The sequence below is a fragment of the Xenia sp. Carnegie-2017 genome, unplaced genomic scaffold (genome assembly GCF_021976095.1).
Source record: "Xenia sp. Carnegie-2017 unplaced genomic scaffold, XeniaSp_v1 HiC_scaffold_20, whole genome shotgun sequence".
Lineage (NCBI taxonomy): Eukaryota > Metazoa > Cnidaria > Anthozoa > Malacalcyonacea > Xeniidae > Xenia > Xenia sp. Carnegie-2017.
Window position 1 is genome coordinate 8,478,117 of NW_025813483.1, and position 8,620 is coordinate 8,486,736.

The following is an 8,620-nucleotide window of genomic DNA, read 5'->3' on the forward strand; positions in this document are numbered from 1 at the left end:
TATTTTTACAAAAAGAGCATTATTCACGAATTTGAACAAATTTTCTATAACAAAAGGAACTTTCACAAAAAAAGCGAGTCCACCCCCCTGAAAATGCATTCATCATAAATCCTTTTTTTCACAAAAAGACCATAATTCATGAATTTGAACACATTTTCCATAAAAAACCTTTTACAAAAAAAGTGAAAATGACTTTTATCATATTTTGAAAATGAGTTTTATCATATTTTCAAATTTTTACAAAAAGAGCATCATTCATTGCATTTTTACAAAAAGAGCATCATTCATTGTGTTTAAATTCACAAATTATGGTCTTTTTGTGAAAATATGGATTTATGATAAAATTCACTTTTTTTGGAAATGTTCCTTTTGTTTTAGAAAATAGGTTCAAATTCATGAATGTTGCTCTTTTGGTAACAATATGAAAATATGATAAAGTTCATTTCGAAGTGGGGTGGACTCAATTTTTGTTTAATTATTCTTTTTGATGTAGAAAATGTGTTAAATGCATGAGTGATGCTCTTTTTTTAATTATATTAAAATTCATTTTCAGGGGGGTGGACCCACTTTTTTGGTACAAGTTTTTTTTGTTGTGGAAAATGTGTTCAAATGCATAAATTATGGTCTTTTTGTAACAATATGAATTTTTGATAAAATTTCGAGGGTTGACTATCTTTTTTTGTAATAGTTCTTTTTTTCCTGGAAAATGTGTTTAAATTCATGAATTATGGTCTTTTTTCGAAAATATAAATTCAGGACAAAATTTATTTTCAGGAGGTGGACTTAATTTTTTTGATTCTTTTTAAAATGTGTTCAAATTCATGAATGATGCTCTTTTGGTAAAAATATGAAAATATGATGATTCATTTTCAGGTGGGGTGGACTCACTTTTTTGTAAACGCTCTTTTGATGTGAAAATGTGTTCAAATACATTAATGATACTATTTTTGAAAATATAAAATATGATAAAATTCATTTTCAGGGAGGGTGACTCAATTTTAATAGTTCTTTGCTGTGGAAAATGTGTTCAAATTCATGAATGATGCTCTTTTGTAAAATATGAAAATATGATAAAATTCATTTTCAGGGGGTTGACTATCTTTGTAATAGTTCTTTTGTTCTGGAAAATGTGTTTAAATTCATGAATTATGGTCTTTTTTGAAAATATGGATTCAGGACAATTATTTTCAGGGATGGGGGTGCTCAATTTTTTTTTGATAGTTCTTTTTGTTGTGGAAAATGTGTTCAAATGCATGAATGATGCTCTGTTGGTAAAAATATGAAAATATGATGAATTTAATTTTTAGGTGGGGTGGACTCACTTTTTGTGTAAACGCTCTTTTTGATGTAGAAAATGTGTTCAAATGCATTAATGATGCTATTTTTTTAAAAATTTGAAAATATGACAAAACTCATTTTCAAAATGTGATAAAACTCATTTCACTTTTTTTGTAAAAGTTCTTTTTGTGTGGAAAATGTGTTGAAATGCATGAATTATGGTCTTTTTTTAACAATATGAATTTATGATAAAATTCATTTTCAGGGGGGTGGATTCTTTTTGTTTCAAAAAATTCCTTTTGTTGTAGAAAATGTGTTCAAATTCATGAATGATGCTCTCTTGGTAAAAATTTGAAAATGTGATAAAACTTATTTTCAAGGGGCGGTGGACTCACTTTTTTGTAAATGTTCTTTTTGTTTTGGAAAATGTGTTTAAAATTCATAAATGTTGCTCTTATTGTAAAAATATGAAAATATGATAAAATTGATTTTCAGGGGGGGGTGAACTCACTTTTTTGGTACTAGTTTTTTTTGTTGTGGAAAACGTGTTCAAATGCATGAATTATGGTCTTTTTTCGAAAATATGGATTCAGGACAAAATTAATTTTCAGGGGTGGTGGACTCGCTTTTTTTGTTGAAGTACTTTTCGATGTAGAAAACATGTTCAAATACATGAATGATGCTCTTTTTGTCAATATGATAAAATTCATTTTAAGGGGGGTGGACTCCCTTTTTTTGTAATAGTTGTTTTTGTTGTGGAAAACCAGTTTAAATCCATGAATTATGGTCTTTTTGTGAAAACATGAATTTATGATAAAATTCATTTTCAGAGGGGGGGTGGACTCGCTTTTTTTGTTAAAGTACTTTTTAATGTAGAAAACGTGTTCAAATACATGAATGATGCTCTTTTTGTAAAAATTTGAAAATATGATAAAACTCATTTTCAAAAGGCGGTGGACTCACTTTTTTTGTAAAAGTTCTTTTTGTTGTGGAAAATGTGTTTAAATTCACGAATACTGCTCTTTTTGTAAAAATATGAAAATATGATAAAATTAATTTACAGGAGGGATGGACTCGCTTTTTTTGTTGAAGTACTTTTTGATGTAGAAAACATGTTCAAATACATTAATGATGCCCTTTTTGTAAATATGATAAAATTCATTTTTAGGGGGGGGGTGGACTCACTTTTTTTGTAATAGTTGTTTTTGTTAAGGAAAACCAGTTTAAATCCATGAATTATGGTCTTTTTGTTAAAATATGGATTTATGATAAAATTCCCTTTCAGGGGGTTAAATTCACTTTTTTTGGAAAAGTTCCTTTTGTTGTGGAAAATGTGTTCAAATTCATGAATGATGTCTTTTGGTAAAAATATGAAAATATGATAAAGTTCATTTCCAGGTCGGGTGGACTCACTTTTTGTGTAAACGTTCTTTTGTAGGTAGAAAATGTGTTCAAATTCATGAATGTTGCTCTTTTGTTAAAAAAATGAAAATATGATGAATCTCATTTTCAGGGGATGGTGGACTCGCTTTTTTTGTAAAAGTACTTTTTTATGTAGAAAATGTGTTCAAATGCATGAATGATGCTCTTTTTTAAATAATTTGAAAATATGACAAAACTCATTTTCAAAATGTGATAAAAGTAATTTCACTTTTTTTGTAAAAGTTGTTTTTGTTGTGGAAAATGTGTTTAAATTCACGAATACTGCTCTTTTTTGTAAAAATATGAAAATATGATAAAACTAATTTACGGGAGGGATGGACTCGCTTTTTTTGTTGAAGTACTTTTTGATGTAGAAAACATGTTCAAATACATTAATGATGCCCTTTTTGTAAATATGATAAAATTCATTTTTAGGGGGGGTGGACTCACTTTTTTTGTTATAGTTGTTTTTGTTATGGAAAACCAGTTTAAATACATGAATTATGGTCTTTTTGTGAAAATATGGATTTATGATAAAATTCCCTTTCAGGGGGTTAAATTCACTTTTTTTGGAAAAGTTCCTTTTGTTGTGGAAAATGTGTTCAAATTCATGAATGATGTCTTTTGGTAAAAATATGAAAATATGATAAAGTTCATTTCCAGGTGGGGTGGACTCACTTTTTGTGTAAACGTTCTTTTGTAGGTAGAAAATGTGTTCAAATTCATGAATGTTGCTCTTCTTGTAAAAATATGGATTTATGATAAAATTCACTTTCAGGGGGGTTGATTCACTTTTTTTGGAAAAGTTCCTTTTGTTGTGGAAAATGTGTTTAAATTCATGAATTATGGTCTTTTTGTAAAAATATGGATTTATGATAAAATTCATTTTCAGTGGGGTGGAATTACTTGTTTTGGAAAAGTTCCTTTTGTTGTGGAAAATGTGTTCAAATGCATGAATAATGCTCTTTTTTGTAAAAATATGAAAATATGAAAAAATTTATTTTCAGGGGGGGTGGACTCGCTTTTTTTGTAAAAGTACTTTTTTATGTAGAAAGTGTGTTCAAATGCATGAATGATGCTCTTTTTGTAAATATGATAAAATTCATTTTCAGGGGGGTGGACTCACTTTTTTTGTAATAGTTGTTTTTGTTATGGAAAACCAGTTTAAATACATGAATTATGGTCTTTTTGTTAAAATATGGATTTATGAGAAAATTCACTTTCAGGGGGTTGGATTCACTTTTTTTGAATGATGTCTTTTGGTAAAAATATGAAAATATGATAAAGTTCATTTCCAGGTGGGGTGGACTCACTTTTTGTGCAAACGTTCTTTTGTAGGTAGAAAATGTGTTCAAATTCATGAATGTTGCTCTTCTTGTAAAAATATGGATTTATGATAAAATTCACTTTCTGGGGGTGGATTCACTTTTTTTGGAAAAGTTCCTTTTGTTGTGGAAAATGTGTTTAAATTCATGAATGATGCTATTTTGGTAAAAATATGAAAATATGATAAAGTTCATTCCAGTTGGGGTGGACTCACTTTTTAATGAAGAAAATGTGTTCAAATGCATGAAAGATGCTCTTTTTGTAGATATGATAAAATTCCACTTCAGGGGGGGTGGACTCACTTTTTTCTACCAGTTCTTTTGTTGTGGAAAATGTGTTTAAATGCATGAATTATGGTCTTTTTGTAAAAATATGGATTTATGATAAAATTCATTTTCAGTGGGGTGGAATTACTTGTTTTGGAAAAATTCCTTTTGTTGTGGAAAATGTGTTCAAATGCATGAAGAATGCTCTTTTTTGTAAAAATATGAAAATATGAAAAAATTGATTTTCAGGGGGGGTGGACTCGCTTTTTTTGTAAAAGTACTTTTTTATGTAGAAAATGTGTTCAAATGCATTAATGATGCTATTTTTGTAAAAGTATAAAAAAATGATAAAATTCATTTTCAGGGGAGGGTTGATTATCTTTTTTTCTAATAGTTCTTTTTGTTCTGGAAAATGCGATTGAATTCATGAATTATGGTCTTTTTTTGAAAATATGGATTCAGGACAAAATTTATTTTCAGGGATGGGGTGCACTCAATTTTTTTGATAGTTCTTTTTGTTGTGGAAAATGTGTTCAAATGCATGAATTATGGTCTTTTTGTAAAGATATGAAAATATGATAAAATTCATTTTCAGGGGAGGGTTGACTATCTTTTTTTGTAATAGGTCTTTTTGTTCTGGAAAATGCGTTTAAATTCATGAATTATGGTCTTTTTTTGAAAATATGGATTCAGGACAAAATTTATTTTCAGGGAGGGGGGTGCACTCAATTTTTTTGATAGTTCTTTTTGTTGTGGAAAATGTGTTCAAATGCATGAATTATGGTCTTTTTGTAAAAATATGAAAATATGATGAAGTTCATTTTCAGGTGGGGTGGACTCACTTTTTGTGTAAACGCTCTTTTTGATGTAGAAAATGTGTTCAAATGCATTAATGATGCTATTTTTGTAAAAATATAAAAATATGATAAAATTCATTTTCAGGGGAGGGTTGATTATCTTTTTTTCTAATAGTTCTTTTTGTTCTGGAAAATGCGTTTAAATTCATGAATTATGGTCTTTTTTTGAAAATATGGATTCAGGATAAAATTAATTTTCAGGGATGGGGTGCACTCAATTTTTTTTGATAGTTCTTTTTGTTGTGGAAAATGTGTTCAAATGCATGAATTATGGTCTTTTTGTGAAAATATGGATTTATTTTAAAATTCATTTACAGGGGGGTTCGATTCACTTTTTTGGAAGAATTCCTTTTGTTGTAGAAAATGTGTTCAAATTCATGAATGATGCTCTGTTGGTAAAAATATGAAAATATGATGAAGTTCATTTTCAGGTGGGGTGGACTCACTTTTTGTGTAATTGCTCTTTTTGATGTAGAAAATGTGTTCAAATGCATTAATGATGCTATTTTTTATAAAAATATAAAAATATGATAAAATTCATTTTCACAGAGGAGGGTGACTCAATTTTTTGTAATAGCTCTTTTTGCTGTGGAAAATGTGTTCAAATTCATGAATGCTGCTCTTTTTGTAAAAATATGAAAATATGATAAAATTCATTTTCAGGGGAGGGTTGACTATCTTTTTTTGTAATAGGTCTTTTTGTTCTAAAAAACGTGTTCAAATACATGAATGATGCTCTTTTTGTAAATATATGAATATATGATAAAATTCATTGTCATGGGTGTGGATTCACTTTTTTTGGAAAAGCTCCTTTTGTTGTGGAATATGTGTTCAAATTTATGAATGATGCTCTTTTGGTAAAAATATGAAAATAAGTGAATCCACCCCCCTGAAAATGAATTTTATCATAAATCCATATTTTTACAAAAAGACCATAATTCATGCATTTGAACACATTTTCCACAACAAAAGACTAGTAGGAAAAAAGTGAGTCCACCCCCCTGAAATTGAATTTTATCATATTCACAAAAAGAGCATCATTCATGCATTTGAACACATTTTCTACATCAAAAAGAACGTTTCCAATAAAAGTGAGTCCACCCCACCTGGAAATTAACTTTATCATATTTTCAGATTTTTACCAAAAGAGCAACATTCATGAATTTGAACAAATTTTCCACAACAAAAGGAGCTTTTCCAAAAAAGGTGAATCCACACCCATGAAAATGAATTATATCATAAATCCATATTGTTACAAAAAGACCATAATTCATGCATTTGAGCACATTTTCACAACAAAAAAACTAGTACCAAAAAAGTGAGTCCACCCTGTTGTTCCCGTACCCGTGCTGTAGTTGGTCGAGTGAAAATAGCCCTACAAGCTTGCTAACTTCCGCTCCATCATAGCTGCCCATGGTTACATCAAACGTTTTGCTAGCCATGCGTTTGGTCCATGTTTTGTTTTGGTGGAGAGGAAGTGATTTTGTTGAGTGTTTTATAATTTTCGTCTTTTCTAACGCTACCAACACGTGAACTAAGATATTCAACCGACACACAATATGCGTAAGCAACAGCTGCGGCGAAAACATGAACACTTTCATAACCAGACACAACAAAACTATTTTAAAAAGGCTTAACCCAGAAACAACTCAGAACAAGAACAACCCCCCAAAAAATGTAACTGCAGACAGAAACACCTACGCCCGACAAATGGCAATTGCCTGAAACCCAACGTGATTTACTTTAAAGTCGAGGCGACAACGACTGACAACAACGAAACAAAAACTTATATAGGTGTTACTGCATGCACTTTAAAGACACGATATCGAAACCACACTAAATCAATTACGAACATTAAATACCGCAACGAGACAGAACTTTCTAAATACACGTGGACACTGAAAGAAAACAAAAGTAACTACAACATTACATTGGACTTCATCAAACAACTTCCACCTCCGAACAAAAACCAAAAAACCTGCCGTCTTTGCCTTGAAGAAAGACTATTTATCCTGAATAGACGTAAAAAGAACATTTTAAATAAACGTTCCGATATGTTTAGTGCATGCCGTCATGTAACTTAACACCTTTTAATCGATGTATATATTTAGCAAGTAATATATAATCTGTCAGTTGCCTGCAGATCGTCCTACTGCGTGAAACTCCGAGTAAGCGACAGCAAGCACTTGTCCATTTTATTTCATTTTATATATATATATATATATAGGAAGTTTATATTTGATGATTCTTCGTATAAAACAGTGCTCGAAGCCCGAGAGCAGAGCGTAAATATGTTTAGTGGTGTTGAGAAAAAATCACAAAACTACAGATTCATCCTGACTAGCCTGTTTCGTGATTGCTCACTCTTCAGGGGATTTAATGAATAAAGTACTTAAATACTTAAAATAATTATACAAGATGATGGAAGTTAGTGTATTAATGAAGGTGTATTGTTACAAGTTAGATGACGGAAGTTAGTGTATTAATTAAGGTGTATACACAGAATAGATACATACAGAAGCGCCACTCAGCGAAAAATCTGTCCCCTACTTGTACCCAGTTCTCAAGTGCGCATCTTTTGCGTCCACCATTACTCCAGCCAGATAAACTGGCCAGAATGTATATAGATTCGTATTATGAAGAGTTGTTTTTCGAAAATTTGACGAATTTAAATTCACTTATGGACAAAATTTTTAATGCCATTGGATAGAATACCAAGCATATGAGGTGAGAAACAGTTTTATTGTAAAATACGTTCGTCAAATATAATTTTACGGGTTGTATAGTTTCTTGCCTTGAATTGTATGCGAGATCCATGTTTAGGACGTCTCTTATATTGAACGGCAGTTGCCCTATGAATTTATAATTTAGGACAAAAGTAATAAATATATTTAGTGTGATTCTATTTCTGTATTTTCTAGTAGAAAGTTTCCTATTAGAATGGTCAACGGATTTGATAGAAGCGATAAAACGACCTACTATGCGTAAAGAACGTTCTTCAGATGAAGACGTTATTAGTATAAAATTTGGACTAAACTAATTTATATTTGATTCTTGAATCGGGGCTTTTTATTTGCAATGTAGCTTGTCTGCATAATTGTAATTGAAAGTTTTTATTTGTAATTGTATATTGAGTTCCTGTGGCTATCATGTCTGTCAAATTTGTATTAACTTACAAATAAAGATGTTTTTTGTTGTCTTATTTTCAATAAGCAATACATGAAATTACAATTTTTTAAAGAATGAAGTTATTGATAAATTGTTACAATGAAATTAACAACTATGCCATTATGTCAAACATTTTGTCAAGCTCCTACAGCTTACCTCTTTGGTTAAACTTCACTTGTGAGTTGTGACCAACAATTGTATGTGAAAAATGATTAGAATTATGTTTCATTCACCGCATTGATCAATCAGCAGAAAGAAATTATTGCAACAAAGGGCTCGAACATTTAATTTTTGCTAAAATCC

General features: G+C 30.2%; 1 long non-coding RNA gene across 1 annotated transcript; it reads left to right on the plus strand.

The window, feature by feature from the left end:
* Positions 1-7,743: 7,743 nt before the first annotated feature.
* On the plus strand, positions 7,744-8,355 carry LOC124443314. The gene is made up of 2 exons (XR_006947624.1): positions 7,744-7,876; positions 8,071-8,355. It is a non-coding gene; the product is annotated as an uncharacterized LOC124443314 (long non-coding RNA).
* Positions 8,356-8,620: the final 265 nt, after the last annotated feature.